This window comes from Emys orbicularis, chromosome 2 (genome assembly GCF_028017835.1).
Source record: "Emys orbicularis isolate rEmyOrb1 chromosome 2, rEmyOrb1.hap1, whole genome shotgun sequence".
NCBI classification, from domain to species: domain Eukaryota; kingdom Metazoa; phylum Chordata; order Testudines; family Emydidae; genus Emys; species Emys orbicularis.
Genome location: NC_088684.1, coordinates 277,493,847 through 277,508,433, shown reverse-complemented (window position 1 = coordinate 277,508,433; position 14,587 = coordinate 277,493,847). Strand labels below are relative to the sequence as shown.

At 45.9% G+C, this 14,587-nt stretch overlaps 1 protein-coding gene across 1 annotated transcript in view; it reads right to left on the bottom strand.

Moving 5' to 3' along the window:
• The window catches only part of NCAPG2 (non-SMC condensin II complex subunit G2), a 119,569-nt gene that overhangs the window by 61,947 nt on the left and 43,035 nt on the right, over nt 1-14,587 (bottom strand). The window lies entirely within an intron of this gene.

The following is a 14,587-nucleotide window of genomic DNA, read 5'->3' as shown; positions in this document are numbered from 1 at the left end:
GGTGGTACTTTGGTCTCAACCCTTAAATTAGTGCTCAGAATATGGAAATTGAATTCAAGCAAACATACTTAGCGGTTTTATTGGGGGGGGTGGAGGGGGGAAGAGGGAGGAAAAAAAGGTCATCCTCTGACACTTTTGGTGTTTGTCACTACTTGACAAAAAGTAGAAATTTCATAGGGATTTCTTTAATTAGTTTGAACATTTCATTTAATTAAACAAATAACCAATAACTGAAGTATATCATCCATCATATTCTTCAAGCAGTATGTGTATGAAAATAATTTGTAAGTTTAATTTACTCCTTAAATTCAGAAAAGGCAATCTTGTAATAACCTAAAATTAGAATTTACAATAAATAATAAGCATTTTTGCATCAGTATCTCCTATAGCTGTCTGAAATTACTGAAAGTAGCCCTGGTCCTAGCAAACAAACACAAGAATCCTCAGTAGCTTTAAAGGGAGGATAAAACGGTTACCTACCTTTCGTAACTGTTGTTCTTCGAGATGTGTTGCTCATGTCCATTCCACTCTAGGTGTGCGCGCACCCATCTGCACGGTCATTTGAGATATTTGCCTTAGTGGTATCCGTAGGATCAGCTGTGGCGCTCCCTGGAGTGCTGCGCTCATGCGTCGGTATATTAGGCGCCACCAGCTCTGTGCCCTCTCAGTTCCTTCTTGCCGGCAACTCCAACAGAAGGGCAGGAGGCTGCATAATGGAATGGACATGAGAAACACATCTCGAAGAACAGTTACGAAAGGTAGGTAACCATTTTTTCTTCGAGTTCTTGCTCATGTCAATACCATTCTAGGTGACTCACAAGCAGTGTCCATGGAGGTGGGCTCAGAGTTCATGGTCACGCAGCTTGCAGCACTGCTCTACCACAGCCAGCATCGTCACAAGCTTGCTGGGTAAGTGCGTAATGAGATGTGAACACATGGTTAGGCATCAGATCTCTTGGATTGGTACCTGCGCCAGGAAGGCCACTGATGACGCTTGTGCCCTAGTTGAGTGTGCCGTCACGATTGCCGGCGGAGGCACTATTGCCAGCTCATAGCGGTAGTGGATATAGGCCGCGATCCAGGACAAAATCCTTTGAGCAGACACAGGGAGACCTTTCATTCTGTCTGCCACTGCAACGAACAACTGCGTCAACTTATGGAACGCCTTTGTCCTGTCTATGTAAAAGGCCAGTGCCCTCCTGATGTCCAGGGCGTCCAATCTGCATTCTTCATCTGACGTATGAGGCCTTTGGGAAGAAGACAGGTAAGTATATGTCCTGGCCCTCTTCATTCACAGCAGACATGACCAGTGATGCCGCTGGGGAGTGCGTGTAGGAGGTATTTGAACCCTTTTGCAGGGATGTAATACTTCTTTTCCGCCTTCTAAGAAGTTGGTGGAATGGAAGAGGGGGTTTGCCACAGCGATTTGGCAATTTTAAGGACCCCTACGTGGACAGGCAGCATGAACTGGGCTGGGGTGGAGGAGGATATAACATTGAAGAGGTCATTGGACTCCTCCACGACCTCCTCAATTTGTAGGTTAAAGTTTGCAGCCACCCTTTTAAGGAGGGCCTGGTGCTCCTTGAAGTTGTCGGGGGGACTGTCCGTTTGGGAGGGATCCGCCCCCGCTTCATCTGGGGACAACGACAACAACTGCACCACTTGTGGAAGAGCAGGCTCCCCATCCCTCTCCAGGGACGGCTCTTTAGGTGCTGGGGTTCAGCATGCTGCCCCCACATCGGATTCGGCACTGCATTCTGATTCCGGTGCTGAGGGAGCCAGGGCCGGTTGGTCCGAGGTGGCCAGGGAGGGCTGGTGGGAACATGGGACCGGCATTACTGGCACGCCCGACGGGTTCCAATACAGCCATTGAGCAGGCCACTGCCCCTGCTGCACGTTGTCGTTGCAGGTGCCGTGCCGGTCTCATGAGTCAGCAGCGCATCACCCCTTCTTGGCGAGGAGCTGAACTCCCAGTTCGACTCGGACCACTGCCCTTCTGGTGACCAGGGTGGAGCCTGAGTCTGCCGACTGACTCTGGTCAGCAACCGGTGAGGTGAGGGTGAGGGTGAGGAACAGCACCTTCCCAACGAACGGTACCAGGGCAAAGGGACTGGTGCCGTGTCAAGGAGCGGCCCTGCCTGGGCGGGGACCAACATCTGGGAGACTGTCTGGGCGAAGGTGAGTTGGGCCGTGGCGATCTATGATGGGAAGCTCGCCAGTACTGGTGGTACAGGACTCCGGTGCTTCGACTCTGGTGTCCCATGTCTTGTAGGTGGAGAGCGCGTTGAGGACCTGGGCCTTCTAGTCGGCAACCTAGGATACGGTGCCGGAGTCCGAAGCCGCGGAGATGGAGATCTGCACCTGTGATCTGGTGATCGAGGGTGCTCCACCACCCTATGAGGTGGTCCTATGATCGGCTTGCCCTTAGATGTCGGAGTCTTAGCTGAGTCTGCCGCCTGGTGCAGCGTCTGCGGTGCCAATCGGCCTACTTGCTCTTTAGCCGCCGGGGTCACTTTGGGCAATGAGGGCCCTGGTCGAGCTGAGGGGTCCGACCTCCGTGGTACACCCATGAAGGGCACATGGCCTGACATTGGCCAGGAGCCGGGAGGCTCTTCTTTTGCCACTTCTTAGGCAAGCCAACCCTACGAATACCACTAAGGCAAAAAAGCCTCCGACAACTGTGCACGTGGGCAGGCACACACCTAGAATGGAATCAACATGAGCAAGCACTCAAAGAAGAAAGCATTTTACTGAATTGCAAGTAAATGAAGGCTTTTGTTCCACTGACTCACCTGGCAGATGAAGCTTTTTTAAAAATACCACTGAAACCTAACTTAAGAAGAGTAGATTGCCTTCATACATTACATTAAGGTTGCAAGGCAACAGTTGCCAGATGCACAGAGGGAGTCAGAAAAACAGTCTGAAAAGTAAGCATGTTTTCCTACAAAAACTACTAAAGTGAAAGGAGCCTTAGAAATTTAGATAGGATTCTGCTATTTGTTGTAGTGATGAAATTATTTGAACTGAGAATTAGGAATAGCATCAGCATTAACTATACACAAAAGAAAAGGTAATGCTTTTATATAAAGGTCTAGTTGCACAGCTGTTCTATTGCCATGTGTTCATCTAAATCTCAGATGTATTTCGTAAAGGAAATGTAATACTGCACATGTTCAGTACACTATTTTCAAATCACTTGTAATGCATGTATTTCTCAACCTTATTGTTTCCAAACGGAACAAAGATTACACTCTAAGTTTTAAAGTTCTGCTGTTTGGTATTAGTGCAACATAACCCCCCTCCAAAACCCCACAACTATATAACCTTTAGAAGTGTAAAATGTATATTAATTATTATTTGTATTACTATAGTATCTGGAGGCCCTAGTATGGACCAGGACATCATTTGGGCTAGGTGCTGTATAAAATAGAAAAAAAGTAACAGTTCCTACCCCAGAGAATGGTACAATTTAAGCATAAAAGAGAATAGATGAGGAGTACAAGAAAATAATGAGACAATACTGGGGAACATGATAGGCAGTGGTCTCAGCACACCAGGGACCTAACTGTTGTCACTTTTTTGTAGGCATTACGGAAAAGGAGTTTTAAGAAGGGCTTTGAAGATGGATAATAAACGAGTTTTGCAGATGTTTACATCGTATTTGGGAGCATCTCCCAAATACGAGGAGCAACGTGGGAGAAAGCACGAAGATGCTTGTTTGGAAATTTAACAACTGGGAGATTGAGGTTGGCATCATAGGCAGGAATCAACTTCTTGATAGCGAATCAGAGAGGATAGCAGAGAGTGAATCAGGGTAAGGACAGAACATGAAGTGCATTCAAAGTGAAAACAAGTAGCTTAAGTTTGATGTGATAGAGAAGGGGGAGTCAGGGGAGCAATGCAAAGAAAGGGGTGACATGGTCAATGTGATGGGCTAGCAAAATGATCTTTGCATGCTCACGTAACTAAAGAAGACCTGAACATATTTTTCTGTAATTTACAAAACAAAATCACTCTTATATTGTTACTGTGATACTCACTTCACTTATATCATGGTAAAACTGTTTATGAAAGCTATCACTGGTTCCAAGTTAGGTGGTATACAGCAAACAAGGTTAGATTAAAATAATGTACAGAAGGGATAATATTAAACCAAATTTTTATCCTTTTTCAGAAAAGAATAAGAAATGTTGCTCAAAAAGAAGTTTAGCATTCAGTGCTGATTCACCAGATGTTTCTCTCAACGAGGGGCATGCTGGCCCCTAAGTAGTCCCTTCCTCCCCATTCCCTACATAGATTTCCTTTGTGCCAGATGGAGAGAAGGTAGAAACTCGAATGCCAATGATGTAAAACAAAGGCTGAACACAACATATGTCTCAAAGCCTACGCTGAAGCTAAAGTAAACAACAAGTGAACCTTCCTTTCAATTTCCATTGAAGTTTCCCAATCTCACCTCAAGGAACTATCCAGGTAAACTGCTTCTTCATCAATCCTGAGACTACAGCCTGCATCAGAACTACCAACCTACTTCACTGAAAAGATCTTTCACATTCAGGAAGGCTTCCTAAAGAGGAGATAACTAAGGGCTGGTCCACACTACCCGCCTAATTCGGCGGGTAGAGATTGATCTTCTGGGATCGATTTATCGCGTCTCATCTGGACGCGATAGATCGATCCCAGAAGCGCTCCCCCGTCGACTGCGGAACTCCTGCTCGCCGAGAGGAGGAAGCGCTGTCGATGGGGGAGCCTGCCTGCGCCACGTGGACCCGAAGTAAGTACTTTTAGTTCGATATAGGAAACGTCGACTTCAGCTACGCTATTCTCGTAGCTGAAGTTGCGTTTCCTATATCGATCCCCCGCCCCAGTGTGGACCAGCCCTTACTTGTAATTGGAAATTCTTCAAAATGTAGGTCCCCATCTGTATTCCACTGTGGGTTATGCATGCGCACCATGCACCCAGAGTCAGAGAATTTAGAAGCAGTGTCCGATGGTCTGCACATGCACCCAAGCCTTGTGCTTCCATCCGAGGTGACAAAGGGCATGGGAGACTGACCACATCTCAAGTTCCTTCTCCATCATGAAACTGACAGATCTGAAGCAGAGGGGATGGAGGGCAGGAAGTGGCGCATAGATAGGGACCACACAACTTGAAGAAACTTCAGTTACAGGTAAGTAACCTTCTCTTCTTTGAATGATAGTTCCCTATTGTATTCCATCATGGGTGATTGACAAGCAGTACCTAAGTTGGAGGAGGGTGTGAGGATAAGGACGGAAGGGTCATGTGGAGAATCACCGTGCCAAACAAGGCATCTTAAGTTCCCTCTAAGCTGCACGGCCGCCCAGCAGTCTATCAAATGCCGCACAATTCAGGTGCCCCTCCGCCCACTGCCGTGCTGCTCCTGCCCTCTGTCTTGGAGCTCCTGGCCAGAGGCTCCTGGGAGCCTCCTGCTTCCTGTGCAAAGCAGGAAGGGGGAAGGAGGGCGCTGATGTCGGGGTGTCCCCCTCCCCTCTACCCTATCTGCACAGAGCTGGTGGGGAGGAGTAGAGGGAGAGAGAGAGAGAGCACACACATGATAGGGCCCAGGAGTGGGACGGACGGAGCTTGCTGGCATCTGCTGTTCTGTCTGAACAAGCAGGCTTCAGACTGGTGATCTACTTAAAAGGGCAGCGTACTTAAAGGGGCAATGCATGTCTCTGTCTCACACACACACACCCCTACCTCCCAACACATACTTGTATTATTGTTACTTCTTGATACTTATTTCAAAGTGTGTTATTTTAGTTTTTTGACTGGTCTATGTATTTCATAATTTTTATTTCTCTCACGCTTAAATTTAATTCTTTGAGTAGTGAGTTCTAAAATGCCTAACCTGTCCTGGCTGGAGTAATTACCCCTATGGTAACTTTTAAAAAATATATATTATATCTAGATTTTTTGTTTCTACTGGTGGCGCACATCTGCACATTACCTCGATATGGTGCACATAACAAAATTCATTCCGCACATGGATGGAAAAAATTAGAGGGAACATTGGAGGCATCCGCTGCTGAGTCCTGGACCAAGGCATAGGGCATTGTGAATGTGTGGACAGAGCTCCACGTGGCTGCTCTACATATGTCTATGCGAGGCACATCCTGAAGGCATGTCATGGTCGTTGCTTGAGCTCTAGTGGAGCTAGCCTGTATGCCAGTGAGGGGAGGTAGATTCAACAGCTGGTAGCAGAGTTTAACGTAGCCGGAAATTCATTGGGAGATTCTCTGGGTGAAGATGGCCTGTCCCCTGATTGTCAATGCTATCACAATAAACAGTTTAAGGGACTTCGTGATTATTTTTGTTCTCTTCAGGTAAAAGGCCAGAGCTTGTCAGATGTCAAGGGAATGGAGCCTATGTTCTTCTGCAACTGTGAATGGATTGGTAAATATGAAACTGGAAGATCACCGCTGGTAAAAAATTCAGGTGTAGGCATAAGGAAACTTTATCCTTATGGAATGCTATAAATGGCAGGTCCACCATTATAGCTCCGAGTTCACAAACCCTTCTCACCGAAGTGATAGCAACAAAGAAGACGACCTTCATGGAGAGGAAGGACTGAGAGCAAGATGCCATTAATTCAAAATGGGGATGGGGGGAATTGTTAATACCAAGAGTACCAGATTCAGGTCCTATTGAGGCGCAATCTTTTTCAGGGGTGCAAAGGTTCTTAGGAAGCCTTTCCAAAATCCAGTGGTTAGCAGGTATGTAAAAACAGTAACCCTCCACAGGAGGATGGAATGTGCTGAGGGCGAAACCTGATGTCTTGAAAGATAGAATGTAGTCCAGGATTTGGGGAATCTTCACGGCTTCTAGTGGAATCTTTCCTACTCTTAGAGAGAATGTCTTGTACTGCCGAGGAACATGCCTGTTCTATAGTTGATGCCCATCCAAACACCACACTCTGAGGTGGGGTGGACATAGATTGGGATGCCTGATCTTGCCATTGTACTGGATCAGAAAGATTGGAGAAGTTCAGGATGGTAATCAGTGGACGGGATGACATGTGCAGGAGATTGGGAATCCAGAACTGTCTGGGCCAGAAGGAGGCAATCAGAATGACTGTTGCCTTGTTTCATCAGATTTTGTATATCACCCAAGGTAGGAGAGATAGTGGAAGAAAGAAGTAGTTGAGTTGGTCTGACCAGGAGAGAAAAACTATTACTAACCTTCTTGTAACTGTTGTTCTTCATGATGTGTTGCTCATGTCCATTCCAATTAGGTGTGCACGCGCCGCATGCACAGCAGCCAAAAGATTTTCCCCCTAGCAGTACCCGTCAGGTCGGCCTGGGTGCCCATGGGGGTCGCGTCTTCATGGCGCTCAATATAGGGCCCTGCCAACCCGCCACCCCCTCAGTTCCTTCTTAACGCCAGTGATGGCTAGCTGGAACACCCTTAGCTCCTGCCTGGGCAAGCACGTCTTCGCAGTGTCCTGGTATATAGTTGTTTATAGTCAGTAGTTTTAGTAGTTATAATCTACAAGTTTCATTTGTGCCCCCCACCCCAACACTCTCCCGGCACCGGGACATGCCTCGGTCTCCGAGTTTTAAAGCCTGCAAAGACTATGGCAAGTCTATGCCCAGGAGTGAACCCACGCACTTCATGTTTGAGGGAGAGCCATTTGAAGGAGCACTGCAAGATCTGCAAGGGGTTTCACACCAGAACCCTAAAAGACCAGCATCTCAAATTCTCCAACTCCAGGCACACAGTGCGCATGTGTAACCCACAATGGAATACAATAGGGACCATCACTCAAAGAACAACCACCTGGATTTGCCCTCCCTGCATTTACCAATATACAGGCTGCCTGCATTCCTGGTGTTCAGTACATTCACTCATCAGGAAGTTCTGGACACCCTAAAAAAGTCTTGATCCAAGACCTTTGACTCCGACCCATGTGCCCTCTGGCTTGTGAAAGAGTCAAAAGCAACTGATGCCCCACACAACTGAAAAAGCCAACAACTCATTAATCCACCTACAAAACAGAAGAGAATATTATCATGTTTCTCACCGTTGAGCTCAAAGAGATCTCTATAACATCTATCTACCTGCCAGAGATGCTTTTCAATTTCTTCAGACTGCCCACACAACAACGAAGTGTACCATATGAATCATAATTGGTGATTTCACCAGACATACCACTCAATAAAGCTATACAGAGAACAATGACAATGGCCGTGACGTGTGCAGGTGCTCATCAGTTAAGCCTGATTCATCACTTGAAGCTACATAGTTCTTTTAACAGTTGCCGGTAGAATCATAGAAAATTAGGGTTGGAAGAGACCTCAGAATGAGGTCTCGAAGCAGGACCAACCCCAACTAAATCATCCCAGCCAGTGCTGTGCCAGCCAGAGCTTTGTTTATACTCACACTCATAGAAGTGCGAGTATAAACCTGACCTCGCCTTTGTTAGCACTACATTAGCTCTCACACATAGAAAATTGGTGCTATAACCAATTCCGACATCACATCATCATCCTATTGGAATTGAGGTACATGCTGCTGTCATTCCTATCTTTACACCGTTCTGATGTCAGTTCAACTTTGAAAGCAAACTGGCCGGCATTCTCCAAAGATCCTGACATAGCTGTCAGACCTATTGAACCAATACCTAAGAACTACATCCACTTTATTGATGCTGTATGTCGCTCTGCTAGGAGAAACCTACCTTGTCAGAGGGAATAACCCCTGCCTAACACCCCAGTCAGCTATACTGTAGGAGGCATACAAAAATTCTAAGACCACGTCTTTGCCTATGACAATAGCCACTAGCAAACATTTACTGACAGAAATTAGTCAAGAATGCCTAAAATCCTAGCAGAACTTGATAAAATCCATGGATATGACCCATAACAGCAAAAAAGCATGGTCAACCATACATAAACTCTGACAATACAAAGATGAGTGGACATTTCAACGTCTCAGCTGATCAGCTCGCCCACCCAATGCTACTCAATGGGAAAGTTAAGTGGACCACTTCCAACTGGTCATTACTCCAGCAAATACCCCCGGATATATCCCACAATCTAGATCTTACAGTGTCTCTCTCCCTGAAGGAATTGGACGCTGGCATCAATGCCTGAAAACGGGGAAAGCAGCAGGCCAAGATGACATCTGAACTGGGCAGATCAAAAATTTCAGCCCACATACACAGAAGTGGCTCCTGAGTATGTTCAATACCACTTTCATCCAGCTCAAGCTCCTGAAAAACTGGTGAAAAGCCAAGGGAGTGGCCCTTTTTAACCATCCAACCCAAAAAACTTTCAACCTATCTCACGCCTGTGTGATATTTTAAAACTGTGAGTGACTACTGTTATTCTGCCTTACACCACTTATCGAACCACTTCTTATCAACAAACACAGGCTGGTTTTTGCTGGGGTCGGTCCTGTCCTGTACAGCTTCTGAATTTAACATATGGAAGATGGACATGAAAGGGGATTAATTATGAGAGCAGTGTTTGTTGATCTCTCAGCCACTTATGATGGTTAACGTTAGTACCTTGGCAAGGAATCCTCGACGATTAACTAAGAACCACCACTTCATAAAACTAATACAGACCATACTGGAGGACTAAAGAGTCTTCATGAACTTTTGTGGCAAACAAAGCTGATGATGATGACAGTAGAATGGCCTCCCAAAGAGTATTGTCTTAGCACCTACATTATACAACATCTACACAAACAACCCCAGAAAAAGATGCTTTATCTATGTAGATGATCTGTGCATCACCACAGACACACACACCACAAGGAATTTGACATTAATAGTTTGATGAATGCACTTAACCTAGCCAAGTACAGTAAAAGATTTGTTATCCGGCATGTTGGGGGAGAATGGGGGGGGGGGGGGGTTAATCAAAAAATGCCTGTTAACTAAGACTTACACTTACCAATGGAATACCAAATTTTCAAAGAATTAGAATACAATAAAATCAATAAAGAATAAAATAGTATACAGGTACTCACCAATCCAATAGTAGTACTGCACTGTAGAATGGTTGGTTTCTTGAAGCACTTAGGTGTATACAGGTAAAATTTTCTATACAGTAGGTTATCTTATGACACTACATATCACTATGGGCAGTGCATGGCGTACACTCAGATCACTAAAAATACACTTAACACTAAAACTATACTGAACATAATTTAATCTTTCTTTGATGACTCAGAAGGCACTTCAGGATCTTGCCTCAGTGTCATCATTATCAACATCAATTCTCATCATAGATGTAGAGGGTGCAGGAGATTGGGCTGAATCTGTCATGACCCTATGACAAACCCTGGAAGCTGCTTTTTTGAATAAATCCCTGATATCAGCTTGCTTATTGTCTTCTGCCACTTTTGCATAAAAAAGAGTGCAGAATGTGCAATTGCCTCACCTCCTGGGCAGTATACTAGTCCCGGTTACTAGATTGAAGATTTGTATTGGGAGATATCAGAAATGCCGGTTAATAGAGCTTCCTGGTTGATAAAGTGCCGGATAATACAGTTTTTACTCCTGGGGATTCTGCACCACTGCGTATGTGCAGAATTTATGTCCCCTGCAGCTTTCTTTGCTTCCCCACAGAAAAATGACTTTCTGACAGGGAAGCAAAGGGAAGCCACAAAAAGCGGTCATGCGACTATCCCCAGCAGTATGTTTCAGGTGCCCAGGGCAGCCAGCAGAGATGTAAATCACTGTGGGGCAGGACGCAGGACTGGGGAAGACCCGGCTGGTGGCTCCTACCCCGCACCGGGCTCAGCTGCTAGTCCCGGCTGTGCAGTATGCGACTTCCTCTTCCCCTGCATGGCATCCAGGGCCACCCCCAGATTTCTTCCCCAACTGCAGGAAGCTCTGCAAACTCCTGCACCCATTGTTCCTCAGCTGCAGGGGGAGGGATCCCTGTACAGGGAGCTGCTCCCCCAGCCGCCCAACCCCCATGCATCCAGACCCCGCCACCAAGCCTCACCCCCCCACCCTCAGATCCCTCTCCCAATGAGCCCCATTCCCCCTGCACCTGGACTACCCCATTGAGCCACCTGCACAGGGATTCCCACCCCACCGAGCCACAACCAGCTACACCTGGATCCCAACCCCACTGAGCCCCACTCCCCCAGCATCTAGATCACCCACTAAGCCCCTGACACCCAGACCCCCCTGCTGAGCTCTATCCCCCACACACACTCAAACCCCCCACCACCTTCACCTGGACGCCCCTGCAGAGTCCCATCACTGTTGCACCCAGAACTCCCCCTCCCCCAACAAACTCCTGTGCACCCAGATCCTCTCCATACCTGGATTCCCCACTTAGCTGCCTGCACCCAGACTGCTCCACACAGAACCCTCTCAACCCACACCTGGATCCCCCTACATTAAGCCCCTCCACTTTTGGATCCTGCCTTGCTGAGCCTGCCTGCCCACACCTGGTTCACCTGGCATGAAGGAGCAGGGCCCTGGGATGATTCTGGGGCAGGCCTGGACCTTGCACTGTGCCAGGGTTGGGGGCAGCCTCACCGCTGAGTCCGTGTCCTGGATGGGAGCTGCACAGTGATCTCCCACCTCTATGCAGCCAGTGGTCTGTGCTCCCCAATGCCATGCTGGAGCCTCCACATTTATATGACAAATAAAATTTACAGAATTTTGCACAATCTTAAAATATTGTGTGCAGAATTTTTAATTTTTTTTGGGTGTAGAATGCCCTCAGAAGTATACTATGTAGCCAACCAACAACAGGCAAAGCAGCAAAGATGCAAGTCAGTGTATTGGCTGCTTGCACAAAGCTGATGAAGGATGGGCCAGCTGGCTGAAATTGGAAGGCCTTCTCCTTTGAGATCTCTCTCTAAAGTGGATAATCTGACTGCCGGAAATACTTCTGGGAATACTGTCAGTATTGTTGCTACTGTTATTGCTGACCCCCGTGGAAACATCTTTCACTGGGCTATAAACTCCCAGCAAACAAGGGACAATGCTTGAAACCCAGTGAATGCATTACACCAGGCAAAAACAAACTATCAAACTAACTAATCTAACACTAAGGTACTAATACTAACTATATACCAAAAAAAGAAGAAGAAAACTCTGAGTTAACAAGAAAAGGGTGAGGTAAATACCACACAGAACACTCCGACTTAAGCTGCAGACGGTGAGAAGGAAGCGAGGAGGGTCAGGGCAGTGCCACCCGTAAATAACTATGGGAGGGGCTATGAGGGACAGAAGGCACGAGTGCAGCCCTGGCAGGTACTGCTTAGCAACGTTCTCTGGCTTCAGTGTGCATGGTGTACGCACACCTGAGTGGAATACATATCTGCAGCTAGTCACTCAAAGAGGAACTGGAGTGGTGGCAGGTCTGCATCTCCCTATCTTCCTTCATCCTGGAGCACGAGGGTGTCTACAGCACAGGCACAGACCCTGTTGATGAAACTCTCCAATCCAGAGTGCACAGGCGCACACGCATCCTGATGTGAATCACACACAGGGATGCTATTTAAAGAAGAATTAGCTGAATATGACAGAATGACATTGTGGCCAAAAGGGCTAATGCAATCCTTAGATGTATAAACAGGGGAATAGCACGTAGGAGTAGGGAGGTTCTATTACCTCTATATTGGCATTAGTGCAAGTGCTCCTGGAATAGTGTGTTTAAGGAGAATTTTTTGAAAGATTGGAGAAAGTTCAGAGACGATCCATGAGAATGATTAAATTATTTGAAAACACCCCAATAAAAATTGAAGCTTAACTATTGGATAAGTGTTATTTTCATCATACACACAAACCAATGAAAAAATATTTTCATCAATAAACAAAATTTACAGATAGGCAAAGTACAAAAAATGCTGCTTGAGAACTCTGATTTAAGCATTTTTACTTCGTATATTTTTGACAAGCGATGTTGACAATTTGTGTTTCAATAGTTATAAAGCTCTAAATGTTTGAATCTCAATGTCTACTGCCAGTAATAATTATTCTGACTCCCCCCACCATTAATTTCCTGCAACTGTGAAAATTTAAAAATTATTAAAAATAAAGCATGCTTTAACAACAATTATATCTGTTGACATCATTAAAAAATAAAAATTGAATTCTACCAAGCCCACTTGTAAAGAAAGATTCAAGGACCTCAATCTTTTTATCTTAAAGAGAAAAGATTAAGGGGTGACTAAATCAAAGTCTATAATATCCACAGAAATGTTTATGTGGGCTGTTCAATCTAGCAGACAAAGATATAAGAAGAGCCAACGGCTAGAAGCTGAAGCTAGACAAATTCAGACTGGAAATAAGGTGCCAATTTTTAACAGTGAGGATAATTAACCACTGGAGCAATTTATCAAGGGTTATGATGTATTCTCCATCACTTGGAATTTTTAAAAATGAGGTCTGGATGTTTTTCTAAAGTTACCTGTACACTGCACATTGCTGTCAGCACTGTGTAAGGTACATGTAGCTACACACCACAGCGAAAAGCAGGCTGCATCCATACCACAGTGCATTGCTACACTTGTCAGTGAAAGGTTCTAGCTAGGCATGTAAAAGTTTAATCGGTTAACCGATAACTGAAACCAATAAGTATCAAGCTTAACGGTTAAACGCCTCTGCCGCCCTGCACACCTGGGGATCCTGGCTGCAGGCCCCGTGCCCGGGGATCCCGGCTCCCCGGGTAAAATGTGGGGTGCTGTAGCACCCCACACACACACCCTTAGCTCCCTGGTTAAACATTTAACCGATAGGTTATACGGTTACTGCTTTTACATGTTATTTACATCCCTAGTTCTGACAGGGGGAAAGCAGTTGTCTGCTACTCAAGCCCTTTCCTGCTGCCTCCCTTCTGCCAGAGCCCTTGCTGCTGGATTCTTTCTCTACAGCAGATGAAGGCTCCAGAAGCAGGGAGCTGGTGGAGCCTTTCCCCACTGCCTCCTCATTGATAGAACCTTTCCCAACTTCCAGTCTCTCCCTATAGTGGGGGAAGGCTCCAACAGTGGGGAGGCAGGGAGATACTAGACAAGGAAGGACTGTTTGTGAGAGCCATGTAGGGAATATGCTGGGTATAGACCCACAGGCTTCAAGCGTGCCTTTACTCACCATAGCACTGTAGATAGTGAGGCATTGCTTTTTATACCCATCTTAGGGGGGAGCTAGCCATGTAGGTATTCTACATGCCCCCATAAGAAAAGAGCAGTATAGACTTACTCTAAGAGATATGCTCCAGTTCAAACAGGAAGTAATTCAGGGAAATATAATGGCCTATGCTATGCAGGTCAGACTAGATTATCACAATAGCCCCTTCTGCCTCAATCTTTGAAACAAACATAGCAATATTTGTATATATAGATATGTTTAAAAATTCTAAAACAAGACAATCCACTGCAAACACGTCTCCCTCTGGGAAGAGGATGAGAGAACAAACGTGAAAGTTTTTAGTCACATTGCTTAATGCACTAGTGGAAGGCACAGTGTAAGTGCCAGTGATGAGCATAGTAATAAGAACCTGTATACGATACAATTATATGAGGCCCCATTCCTTTTAGTTCTCCATCCTTTAAAGCCACTTCGGACACAAATAAGCTCCAAGTTGTACAGAA